Below are 13413 nucleotides of genomic sequence, written 5' to 3' on the forward strand. Positions count from 1 at the left end.
AATCCCCACCCCTTCCCCATAATAGTTGGAATAATCCTCTCACTTATCAGCCTACGAAATTACCCAGCCCATAAAAACTACCACCCCTGCACCAGGCCACCCTCGCCTTCTAAGACGGCCCACACTCTGTCTGTGGAATGTGTATCTCTCTAAATAAATCTGCTTTCACTTTACTATGGCTCCCTCTTGAATTCTTTCCTGCGTGAAGCCCATCCCAGGGACTCACCTGAGAACCGACACATGTGGTCTTCTCCCCTCCCCCATTTTTCCTTTGATTATAAAACTGTAGCCCACTTAGTTACCGGGGCAGAGCCCTCTTGTTTGTCCACTTATATCCTTCACAAGCATCCTATATTAATAAATCTACTTTTTACCTATCACTTTGTCTCTTGCTGGATTCCTTCTGCAACGAACCATAAAGAACCTGAGCTTAAGTCCTGAGACAAGTTGCGTGGTTTTAGTTGGAAGATTGTGGGTTCAAGTCCCTACGTGAGGTGCAGTTTCGGAAGGAGAAGAAATAGCAAGATGCGGTCACGTTTAAACTGGCACGTTTTACTTTCTATCGCGGAGGTTGGGCGGTTCGGAGAGGAGGCGAGACCACGGGGCTAGAGAAGCTGTTCCGGCGGCTGCACGCATGGCTGGAAGTGCTGGGTCGCGAGCTGGAGCTCCAAACCTCCCGTCCAGGTATTCTACCTCTAGTTTCTTCGCAGACTGTGTCCGAGTGGAGCTGAGCCGTCTGGATGATTCCAGGAGAGCATCTCACTGTGTTCGCAGACTTGCTGGCCTTGTGGCTATGACTACTTGTTCTCTATCACTAAGTGGTCGTCAGCACCCCAAGACGCAGGAATGAAAGTGGTGCTTTCTCCGGCCCAGGGTTCCAGGACACAGTCCCAGGCTGACTATGGTTATGACGCCGACTGAGGGTGTGAGGAGCCTTCACACGTCACTGCAAACTTTGCACTCGTTGTTAACATACAAAGAAACGACGCCTGGATTTTTCCAAACAACTGTTTTTTCCTCAATCTCTTCCTTAACTTTATGGAACAAGAAGCTGAGTAGGGCCCAGTATAGGGGCTGCTTTCTTTTCTACTCCCCTCGTATCAATATACATATATATGTAAGTATGTATATATATTTCCTATGGGGAAAAATACCTATGATTAATTTTAATCTATTTAATGCACAGTGTAAGCTTAGTTGTAAGGAGCTCAATATAAACCGGGTAATATGGTTAAAAGCTCAGGCTCTGGAGTCTGACCGCTGGGTTTTCAGCCATGGTTCTACAACTTATTAACCGTGGGACCTTAGGGGATGTTAAGGACTGAATGTTCTTGTCCCCTCAAAATTCATATGCTGAAGTCCTAACTCCCAGTGTGGCTGTGTTTGAAGATGGGACCTCTAAAGAAGTAATTAAGTTTAAATGAGGTCATATGGGTGAGGCCCTGGTCCAATAGGCTTAGGGTCTATATAAGAAGAGACACCTGAGAGTTCCCTTTTCCCTCTCCACCTGTCTAGGATTCAGCAAGAAGGCAGCTATCAGCAAGTCAAAAAGAAAGCCCTACCTGAAACTGAAGCAGCTGGAACCTTGATCTTGGACTTCTAGCTTCCAGAACTGTAAGAAAATAAATTTCTGCTGTTTAAGCCACGCAATCTAAGGTGTTTTGTTAAAGTAGCCTAAGAAGACTAATACAGGAAAATTATTTAATTCTTGGTGCCTTAGTTCCCTTACTGTAAAATGAAGGTAACAAATAGGCCCACTTCCTAGTGTTGCTTTGATGAGCTGAGTGTAAGAAGCTCAACTAATGTTAGTTATTCATATTATAATTATTGAGAATGCAGTTTACTGTTGTCTTTATGTATCTAGAATAGAATGAGCTAATTTTATTTGGTGAATGAGTGTTTTTTTTTAATGAATTAAACTCATTAAGTATTTATACTTATTTTGTATTTGGAAGAATGTATATGAACCTGAGACAGATTTAAAGCTTTGTCAAAGAATGCTAAAAAGAGAGGTCTGTGGAATGTAAGAAGAGTAAATTAAACAAATTTTTTTTATGTGAATTTTGACTTTTTTCGAAGGTGTGACTCAAATGTGACCAAACAGACTTAGGTGAATATTGTTTTGAAATTTTCAAGGCTCTTAAACTGTACCCTAGATAACTAAATGCAAGTTGTTAGTCTGAGATCTTTTCTCAGACAATGACAAGGAGAAAAACAAAAGGAGTATAGACTATATGGTTCATTTAAATATTTTAGCCCCAAACTTCAATCTGAAGTTTTGACTGCAACGAGCTCTTTTAGTGTCCTGGAGACAGAGATTCAGTCAATTTAGCAAAGCAAAGGTCAAGTCAATTATTTGTTGTCCTAGAGAGGAAATTGAGTAATTGATTTAGTTAATATTATATTTCTTGGGCTTCCCTGGTGCCACAGTGGTTAAGAATCCGCCTGCCAGTGCAGGGGACACGGGTTCGAGGCCTGGTCCTGGAAGATCCCACATGCCGCGGAGCATCTAAGCCCATGCGCCACAACTACTGAGCCTGCGCTCTAGAGCCTGCAAGCCACAACTACCGAAGCCCGCGCGCCTAGAGCCCGTGCTTGGCAACAAGAGAAGCCACCGCAATGAGAAGCCTGTGCACCGCAACAAAGAGTAGCCCCTGCTCGCTGCAACTAGAGAAAGTCCGCACTCAGCAACAAAGATCCAATGCAGCCAAAAATAAATAAAAATAAAAATAAATAAATTTTAAAATATATTATATTTCTTTAATCTGGTAATGCCTGTGAGTTTTAGACAAAATCTCAATGAAATCAGAATTTTTCTTCCTACTAGTTAATACCTCAACACATTGACATATGTCATTTTATAGACAAATTGCTTACTGCAGTAGGTTCTTTAATAAAGTGTTTGGGACCTAGAATTGAAAGTAGATGTGCTTGTATGGGGTGGGCAGGAATGGGGGGTGGGGGGGAGTCAACTGTCTTCAGATATTTGACTGACTGATCTAACAAAGTTTCTACTCTTCCTAAAAAAATTCCTAGGTTGTTGCTGCTGGCTTTGAGGGCAGAATGCAGTTCTTATAAGAAAATAAGAAACTCGAGGGTACAGGAAGAATATTGATAAAAAATCAGAGATAAGGTAGGTAAAGCAGATTTCTCTGAAAAAATATCTCTTTTTAAATCATGTCTCTCCCTCTTAATTACCAAATCTGGTTAGTTAGAGGTAGTATAAGAAGAAAGTAGGAGAGAGATGGTGAATACAGAATTTCATTTTCATCAGTAAATAAGTTGTATGTGTCTATTTACATGTTTTACTGTAATCTTATAAAACTGGGGCTTAGTAGCAGGAAATTCTATAATGAATCATAAATATAATAGTATTTTAATAGTGTAAATTGTATTCTCATGGTGCTTATAATAGAATACTAAAGTCTTTTAATAAGCTCTAGAAAAACCTTAAATGTAAAACCAAGTAATGAAAAACTATAGGTTTAAAATAAAACATTTGTAATAATGTAATGTTTGGCATCTTAATTAAGTTATCTGAACTTACTCTTATAAGTTCAGTGTGTAATTATATAATTCCTTTGCCTAGGAAAAAGATAATTCTTTTTTTTTTTTTAAGGAATATTTATTGTGTGCTTATTACATGTCAGACATTGCTGGCATTTTTGATTTTTATTGGAGTATAGTTGCTTTATTTATTTATTCTGTTAGTTTAGCATATATGTGGAATCTAGAAAAATGGTACAGATGAACCGGTTTGTGAGGCAGAAATAGGGATACAGATGTAGAGAACAAACGTATGGACACCAAGGGGGGAAAGCAGGGGGAGGGTGGGGATGTGGAATCTAGAAAAATGGTACAGATGAACCGGTTTGTGAGGCAGAAATAGGGATACAGATGTAGAGAACAAACGTATGGACACCAAGCGGGGAAAGCAGGGGGAGGGTGGGGGGTGGGATGAACTGGGAGATTGGGATTGACATGTATACACTGATGTGTATAAAATTGATGACTAATAAGAGCCTGCTGTATAATAAATAAATAAAACAAAATTCAAAAAAATATATAAATGCAAAAAATAAATAAATAAATATTCTGTTAGTTTATACTTTACATACAACATTCATTTTTTTTAAATTTTTAAAAAATTTATTTTATTTATTTTTGGCCGAGTTGGGTCTTCATTGCTGCGTGCAGGTTTTCTCTAGTTGTGGCGAGTGGGGGCTACTCTTTGTTGCGGTGTGTGGGCTTCTCATTGCGGTGGTTCCTCTTGTTGCGGATCACAGGCTCTAGGTCCCTGGGCTCAGTAGCTGTGGCGCGTGGGCTTAGTTGCTCCACGGCATGTGGCATCCTCCCCGACCAGGGCTCAAACCCGTGTCCCCTGCATTGGCAGGCGGATTCTTAACCACTGCGCCACCAGGGAAGTCCCAGCATTCAGTTTTGACGGGTCTTCTGGAGGCTGCAAGTCCAAGATGAAGGTGTCAGCAGCATAGTTCCTCCTGAGGCCTCTCTCTTTGGTGTGCAGACGGCTGCTCTCTTAATGTGTCTTCACATGACCTTCCCTCTGTGGCCGCACTTCCCTGATGACTCCAAAAGACAATTCTTAAAACGTTCTTTCTCACTTAAGTTATTATGAATAAGAAAATATTAATGTACTTTATATGCACTCTTAAGTAGTGCATAGGCAGGGACAGATAGAAAATTAGAAAACTTTAAAAAAAATGCATGCTAAAAAGTGAAGCAAAAGCTGTTTTGTATTGAATTCCCACCCAAAGATATCTGAGAAAGAAGTAACTAATGTATCCAGTTTTTAAATATTGCTTTAGGAATAGTTTCATTTGCTGGAAAATAGTGAAAAGATAAGGAACAATATATTTCTCAGTAAACTGAGAGAGTATATTTGACTGCAAGCTTTTAGTATCTACAAATGCTGTTTAAAGAGGATATTAATATCCGTTAATGTCTCCCAAGCAGAGCAAAGCAAATCAATGGGAAAAATATTAAAGCTAATTTTTACAATAAAGCAATATTTACATTTGGTAAAGTGGCTGTTTTCAAAATAAATATTATAAATCAATAGCTTTATCAGTAATAAACATTAAAAAGAACAAAAAATTACACTGAAGTTGTAAAATATGAAATTTCTAGGAATGATCTCAACAAAATTTGTCATACAAACAAATTTGAGACCTATGGAGGAAATAAATTTAAGACCTATGGAGGAAATAAATAAAAGACTATTTTTTCCTCTTTTGTATCCCTAATGCTTTGAATAGTGCTGGACTCAGCCCATGAAATATTTGTCAAATAGCTAATGAATCAACCTTGTGGAATACATAGAAAATAGTTTGGGAAATGCTTTTATGATGTAAAAATATTGCAGTGTTGACATTCAATGTATATATACATATATAATGAATATGTATGTATATATGTTTGTGTGTGTTTTCTATTAAATGAATATTATTTTAAAAATTGTACCCAGCATTCTACATAACAGAGAAATAATAGAGGCATGTGATTCTAGTATTTAATCAGATAGTCAAGGGTTGCAGATTTATTTTTTTCTTTTTTTACTTATTTTCCTCCTGAATTTTAATCCCTAGTTGTTATATACTCTAGTTTCTGGAAATATAAGGCCAGAATTCTGAATTACAATAAAAATAATCAAACGGAAGCACTTGTACACACATGCATGCACACATACATAAACACACCCTACAGTCAACCAGTCAACCAGAGAACAAAACCTAGTGTCTCAGTTCAAAGTCATATTATGTTTCATCCAGCTACCCATCCATTGATCCATTGATCCATTGATCCATCAGTCCATTGATCTATTGATCCATTGGTCCATCCATCCCTACATGCATACATAAAATTAAGTTTATTGACCTCTATAAATATAAACTAGTATTAGCAACCTGTTTCAGTAAAGGAAACATAAAAGGTAATCATAGAAAGAGTAGAAAAAATAGAGTACTGCAGTGAAAGTTTAGGAAAAGAAGTGTTTCAAGGAGCTGGGAGGAGTCTATGGGGATGATACAGAGGGATTATGTCTTGGTAGTATTCTTTTGGATTCATTGCTTAGGATGCTACTGATGAATTCCAAGATTGCAGTTTTAGTAGGTTCATTAAGTATAAGCCAAATTCAGTTAGATTGAAATTAAGTGTGGTGAGAAGGAAGTAAGGAGTTGAAGGTGTGGCATCCTTATCAGTACCACCCTTAGGACTGGGAAAGAGTGGCCCCTGCTCTCAGACCTGCATTATAAAAGGACACACACATAACAAGCACACAGACTCACATGTTCATTAAAGAACACATGGGCAGTACTGTTATCAGAGATCTGGAACGCAGAGCTCTTTTAACACATGCAATGAACCTAAACATCTTTTTTGACATGCCATTCGGTCTTCAGGGAAATGCTCCTTTTCATCTCTTGCACCATGTCTTTGAAACAAAAAGTGACAATGTCTGAATGCCATGAAATTTGTGCATCAGGTTAATGTCAAAATCACCTATACCTTCAAAGTGCAGGAATGATCTGAGCACCAAAAGTGCTCAGGTAAAAGGATAAAAAAAAATATATATATATTAATTAATTTGTGAAATTCTTCTTCTCACCATGGAAGAATGTTGTAGATTCTTGCATGACAAAGTATCCTTCCCAGCAGTTCTGAGCTTCTATTCTCTGTTCCTCTGTGTTCCATCCTGGTTCGGGAGCCACTCAAAAATAGTACAGAATTTGTAGCATTTGCACGGCAGCTGAGAATCAGTTTGTAATGTTAAACAAACCACATTATTATAATGATTTTTAAATTATTTATTTTTACTTTATGTTTTTTGATGAAATATATTCAAAATTTGGATGCTTTGAGTACAATAACATTTTACATTTTAATTCCTAGATCATTGCGGTCAGTAGAACAAAAATAACACTATAATATTACTTATAAAAACAATTTGTAGGACTTCCCTGGTGGTCCAGTGGTTAAGACTTCGCCATACAACGCAGAGCGTGTGGGTTCGATCCCTGATCGGGGAGCTAAGATCCCCCATGCCTCAGGGCCAAAAAAACAAAACATAAAACAGAAGCAATATTGTAACAAATTCAATAAAGACTTCAAAAATGGTCCACATTTAGAAAAAAAAAATTGTGATTTTGATGAAATAAAGGCAAAAATATTTTGGAATATACTCTGTGAATTAGGTATGCCTTTGTCTGTTACACGTCCACACATTGCAAGCTCAGCAAGAGAATGCCCAGACACATACAATATTTATTAAATTCAATCATCTTTGATATTTTGATAATTTCAGTCACATAAAAACCATAGTTTTATCAATATTTTTCCATTTAAAAAAATCATGAAGGTAGATTTGTCAGAGAAGAAGAAAACATTTTTATTTAGCAGTATGTTAGCTTGGTTTATAACTTTTAAATATTTAGACATAGGGTTTGTGGGCTTCATTTGTACTCTTGCTTTGGGTCTTGTAAATTTTAGGGGTGGGTCTAGTGTGAATATATTCTTGAATATTTGTTCACTTACATAGTTTCTTAAGATAAATTTATAAAATAGAATTACAAAGTCAAAGAGAGAGACCTTTTTTGTGAACATTTAGATATGTAATGATTTCGTAGCAGAAGCCCCTTTAATAAATGAAAATATTATTTATTGAGTACTGTTTACTACCCTTGTATCAGAACATCCCTCATAATTTTGTTATTGAATGTGTAAGTTATTACAGTGTTGCAAAATTCTGCAGAACTATTGCAGAGGTCCTGAAGAGGCAGAGAGGAAATCAGAGGAGAGCTGGGGAGGTACAGGGCAGCTGGAGGAGGCTTTCTTTGGGTTCAGATTTTATCCGTGATCTCTGTGCTGCAGTTTAGTTACAAGCCAAGCGTCCCTCAACCTGGAAATTTGGTGGTGGGCTCCGTGGGTCTTATACATTCTTCAAAACAAATTGCATTTTGAAAGACTATACACAAATACATTTTTTGTTACAAAATATAAATCAGAAAATTTATGAAAGAATGGGGAGAATGATAATTGCCTACAGTCATATATCGAGAGAAAAATTGCTATAGTATTGATACTTTTGTATATATATTTTCAGACTTATATGTATGTGATTTTATATATATTTAAATGTGTATATATAAATATCTATATACACACTTTTAAAATTTATCCCCCATTTAATATACTGTGAACATCTATCCACGTCAGTATATATCTAAGGTTGCATTGCATTGGTATATGAATATACCTTGATATATTCATTTATAATTTATGTCACATTCTTAGACATCTAAGATGTTTTTGCTTCCATAAATAATCCCAAGACAAATATGTCTGTACATAAATCTTTAGAATCTTGTCCATTTATTACTTTAAAGCATGTTCCGTGAAGTGGAATTACGGATTTTAAAATAAATACATGTTAAAGCTTTTGATAGATATAGTCAAATAACTCTCCACAAAGGGTATATGTATTTTACCCTGCAGTATATGAAAGTGATTAATTACTCAATTCACTGTTGTTATTTTGTTTTTACTCGTTACCGGTCTCTATGACAATGCAAATAATTTTTGTTTTATTGTGTATGGTTGCAAAATAATTTAGATAAGCTTTCATATATTTATGGACAGTGCATTTATTTGTGAATTGTTTGTTCATATAATTTCCATATTATTGTTTGATGTCTTCAAACTGTTCTTTTTTTTTTAAATTTTATTTATTATTTTATATTTATTTTTGGCTTCGTTGGGTCTTCGTTGCTGCGCGGGGGCTTTCTCTAGTTGCGGTGGGGGGGCTACTCTTCGTTGCAGTGCGCGGTCTTCTCATCGCAGTGGCTTCTCTTGTTGCGGAGCACAGGCTCTAGGCACGCGGGCTTCAGTAGTTGTGGCATACAGGCTCAGTAGTTGTGCCTCGTGGGCTCCAGAGCACAGGCTCAGTAGTTGTGGCACACGGGCTTAGTTGCTCCACAGCATGTGGGATCTTCCTGGACCAGGGCTCAAACCTGTGTCTCCTGCATTGGCGGGTGGATTCTTAACCACTGCGCTACCAGTGAAGTCCCAAAACTGTTCTTATATATACATCTTATACAGAAAAAAGTACTAAAGCTTTGTCTCAATTTAACAACATTTAGAAAACTATTTATTGACCAATACTCTGTTTAGTGGAGGGCACTAAATAGACACATTGAACAAAATAAACATGACGGCTGAGCTGAGTGACTTATTTAATGATCAAGCCAAGGAAGATAGAAGAAAAGGAAAGATGGTCTTCACACCCAGAAAGCTATTTTAACCAAGACAGACAGTGATAGCATTCACATTGCTTCAGTGCAAGAACTCTGGCTCCATAATTCATATTGCTGTGTTTTCCATTTTTTGCTTTATATTAATTTATTACAAGTATAAATTTAATGAACACATTTAAAAAATTCAAATAGTATTAAGCAGCTTATAACTGAAAGAAACAGTATACCCTGCCCTGTTCCTCCCCATCCTCTAAACGACTGTACAGAAGCAGCCACTTTTATCATTTTTAGTTACTGGAACATATATTTGCCTGTATATTTGTAAGTAATATATTTAAACATATATATATATTTTTTTAATAGGATAGTATTTTTTTTTTTTAAATGGGGCAGAAGGAAAGAAGCTTTTTTATTTTTTTTATTTATTTATTTTTGGCTGTGTTGGGTCTTCGTTTCTGTGCTAGGGCTTTCTCTAGTTGTGGCAAGCGGGGGCCACTCTTCATTGCGGTGCGCGGGCCTCTCACTGTCGCGGCCTCTCTTGTTGCGGAGCACAGGCTCCAGACGCGCAGGCTCAGTAGTTGTGGCTCACGGGCATAGTTGCTCCGCGGCATGTGGGATCTTCCCAGACCAGGGCTCGAACCCGTGTCCCTTGCATTGGCAGGCAGACTCTCAACCACTGCACCACCAGGGAAGCCCAAACATATATTTTTTGATCTTCAAATTTTAGATATTATAAATCAATTTCATGTTAAGAAAGGCTTTAGCTTTGTTACACTAAGTCTCTCTCTTATACATGCACACACACACACATACACACACACATTAAACACCTACCTTTCTCCTCCTATATTTCTCAAAATTATAATTTTTGTTTAAGTCATTGTTCTTAGTTTCTAATATATAACTGTTACCTGAGATTTCTCAGTCTCAGCACTGTTGACATTTCAGCTGGATAATCTTTATTGTGAGGGGCTGTCACGTGCATTATAGGGGCGTTTATCAGCATCCCTGACATCTACCCACTAGATGCCAGGAACACATCCTAGTTGTGGTAACCAAAAATATCTCCAGACATTGCCAGATATCTCCTGGAGGACAAAATTGCCTCTGATTGAAAACCAGTAATTTCATCTTATAAATGATGATCCATGTTATTATGTATTGTTCACCGCTGAAATTACATGTCATACAATTATTTTACTGTCTTTTCATATAAATTTTGTTTATATTGGAGTTAATAACTGCATTATGTGTGTGTCTTTGCTTCATTATATATGTAAATTCACTGACAGAATTATAAGACACCTCTTAATATGTCAAAGACATCTGTTAACCTGTCAGTTCAGTTTTCTCTGGGACGTACCTCTATCCTGCTCCAGGATGGACTGGTTGCTCTCAGTCAGATATATTACTGTCATCTTGCACCTTCTCCTTGTCATACTAAGAATTTCCTTTGCCTCGCTAATCTGATAAAGCCCTGGATTCATATGTATTGGTTATAAATTGTACTTGGCTGCTTATAAAAGACACAAAACAACAGTGGCTTTCACAGCAATAAATTAACTTTTTGCTAATATAAAAGTAGTAGAGAGCTAGTTCTGTGCAGTTATGGTGGCTCCAAAAGTCATTAGGGATCCTGACTGCTTTCTTTCTGTTACACCATGCTCATGCACGGTCCTGATGGTCAAAAAGTGTCTGCTGGATCACAGCCATCACATCTGCACTCAAAGCAGGAAACAGGAGGAGGAGGTGGGGAGAAGATAGAAAGGGTTCTTGTATAAAATTTGGTTTGATTTTATAGAAAATTTTATGTTAGAAATCATGTTTTCTTAGATTAAAATATTGAAACCATTCCCTCAATGTCTTCCGGCTTTCAGTGTTGCTACTGAGAAGTCACATATTATTTTGATTCCTGATTCTTTGTGGTCATTTTTTTTCCCCCTCTAGTTGCTTTTAGCATCTTTCCTTTATCTTTACTGTTTTTAAATTTCATGACAGTCATCTTGGTTTGGATCTTTTTCATTCAATTGTGCTGGACACTTGGAGGAGGTTTTCAATTTGGAAACTCAATTTCTTTTGGACAATTTTCTTATATTTCCTTTTTAAAAAAATTATTTTTTCTCATTTAAAAAATTAGAAAAATTTTATTGAAGTATAGTTGATTTACAGTATATTTCTTCGATAATTTACTCCCCTCTACTTTTTTTATGTTTTGATTCTGGATATTAATTCTCTAATTCATTGAATGCTGGAATACTTGGATTGATCCTATAATTTTCTCTTTTTCTTTTCCTCTCTTTTATTTTTCAGTTATTTTCTTTTTGGTTCTATGCTTCTGATAATTTTTTCAATTTTATCTTCAAACCCCTCTCTTGAATTTTTTATTTCTGCTGTCCACTTATATTTTCTTGCTTGTTCTCTGTTTCTGTTTTATAGCAATCTCTTTTTACATCCTGATTTCAATAACTTCTCTCTGAGACCATTAATGATAAAGTTTTAGTATTTTCTTCTGCTTCTCCAAGGTGCCTTTTTCCTGTTTGCTTATTTTCTTTTCTATTTTCATTAAGGGATATTCCTCAGATATCTTGTAATGCTTTGATAGTCTATTTCTCTTTAAGAGTGGTGTGCTTAATGGATAATTAGAAGCTCTGTACAGAGCTCATCATTTTTGTATAGCACTGTTTGGTAGGGACTTCGCCATTTCATAGGGAAAAGTCCAAAGTTAATATCTGTGGATATGTTTTTTTTTCCAGTTTTATTGAGATATAATTGACATATAACATTGCATGAGTTTAATGTGTATGACATAATGATTTCATGTATGTATATTGTGTTTTCTAGTTCTGATCAAACTCCCTGTGGAAGACTGTTCTAACCCACTGCCCAGGGGAGGGATTTAAACTTGACTATTAGCATTCTGGGAGTGGAGCATGAGAAGTGGAATGCAAACCTCCTTTAAGGATGTGTAATTGAATTAATTTTTCTGTTTTCAAAATGGCACTATATCCCTGCCCTCATTTGTACAGCCACAAATCCACAGGTTCTTAAGTTCAAATTTTCCAGAAACTTTACTCCAGATGGTATGATAGGGGAGCAGATCTGAGGATCTAAATTCTCTTTATAAAGACTTCCAACAAATTCTCCCTTTTTCAGACCCATCTTCTCCTTCTTCCTACATACCTGCTTACTCCAATTACTGAGCTTCTAGAGATTGTCTGGCTGGAATTGGTTTCAGATGTCTTCCTTACTAGAACAGTTACCACTCATGAATCTTATTTTCATCTTCTACATCTTTATTGATGCATCTTGTATGCTCTAATTAACTCTTTCATTTGCTTTGCCCTTGTCTTTTATCTGTTTTTATTAATTTATGTACATTTTGGTAGTATTCTTGGAGGCTGAAGATAAATAAGTATGTTCAATCTGCCATGTTTATCAGTTTCCATTCATTTGTTATAGCTACCCTAGGTAATATTTAAATGGTCTCAAATGTATAAATAAAAGGACATTTTAATGTGGTTAGATTAGGACAACAGAAAGAACTAGTTACCCTGAGTTGACTTGGGGGGCTGGTCTAGCTGTTGGGGCTTTGACATTTGGTGCCATGAATTGTTTGGCCAACAGAACATAACGAGATTGTATGTTTTAGTCTCCACTTTATGTGTTCCCTATCATGATAGCTCATACAACTGCTACTTCTATCAGCGTGAATAAGTCAGATATGCCGAGATTTGAAAGATGCTTATGTGGTTATCTGATAAAATGTAACTTGTAGCTAATGTATTTTGTATCACTTGAACCCTTCACTTCCAAACCAATGTTCACATTAGCTGTCATGAGTAAAGAATATGTGTTATCTTACCTCATTCCTAATCTTGAGTTGAAATTCAATGAGAACCATTTGTGATCTTCCAAACAGTTCCTTTTAGTGGAGAAGTTCCAAATGAACAGGCTACACCTCACCAGCACAGCATAGCATTGGTAGGAAGAGGCAGGAGTAGGAGGAGTAGAGAGAAATAGGTCTGCAGTGATCAGAGTATTTTTCTAATTTTCTAGTATGTGACTAATGTGGAGGATTTCTTATTCAAATCATTTTTAGTAATTACATTGCCTGACTTGTGAGGCCCTATACAACATGCCTTCC

The 13413-nt window shown here is 36.6% G+C and overlaps 1 long non-coding RNA gene across 1 annotated transcript in view; it reads left to right on the forward strand.

The window, feature by feature from the left end:
• Positions 1-1368: 1368 nt before the first annotated feature.
• The window catches only part of LOC118906433, a 208201-nt gene continuing 196156 nt past the window's right edge, over positions 1369-13413 (forward strand). The window contains exons 1-3 of the long non-coding RNA XR_005022488.1: positions 1369-1406; positions 1516-1614; positions 3037-3133. This is a non-coding gene — a long non-coding RNA (uncharacterized LOC118906433). The remainder of the gene's footprint in view (positions 1407-1515; positions 1615-3036; positions 3134-13413) is intronic.

Source organism: Balaenoptera musculus, chromosome 13 (assembly GCF_009873245.2).
Source record: "Balaenoptera musculus isolate JJ_BM4_2016_0621 chromosome 13, mBalMus1.pri.v3, whole genome shotgun sequence".
Lineage (NCBI taxonomy): Eukaryota > Metazoa > Chordata > Mammalia > Artiodactyla > Balaenopteridae > Balaenoptera > Balaenoptera musculus.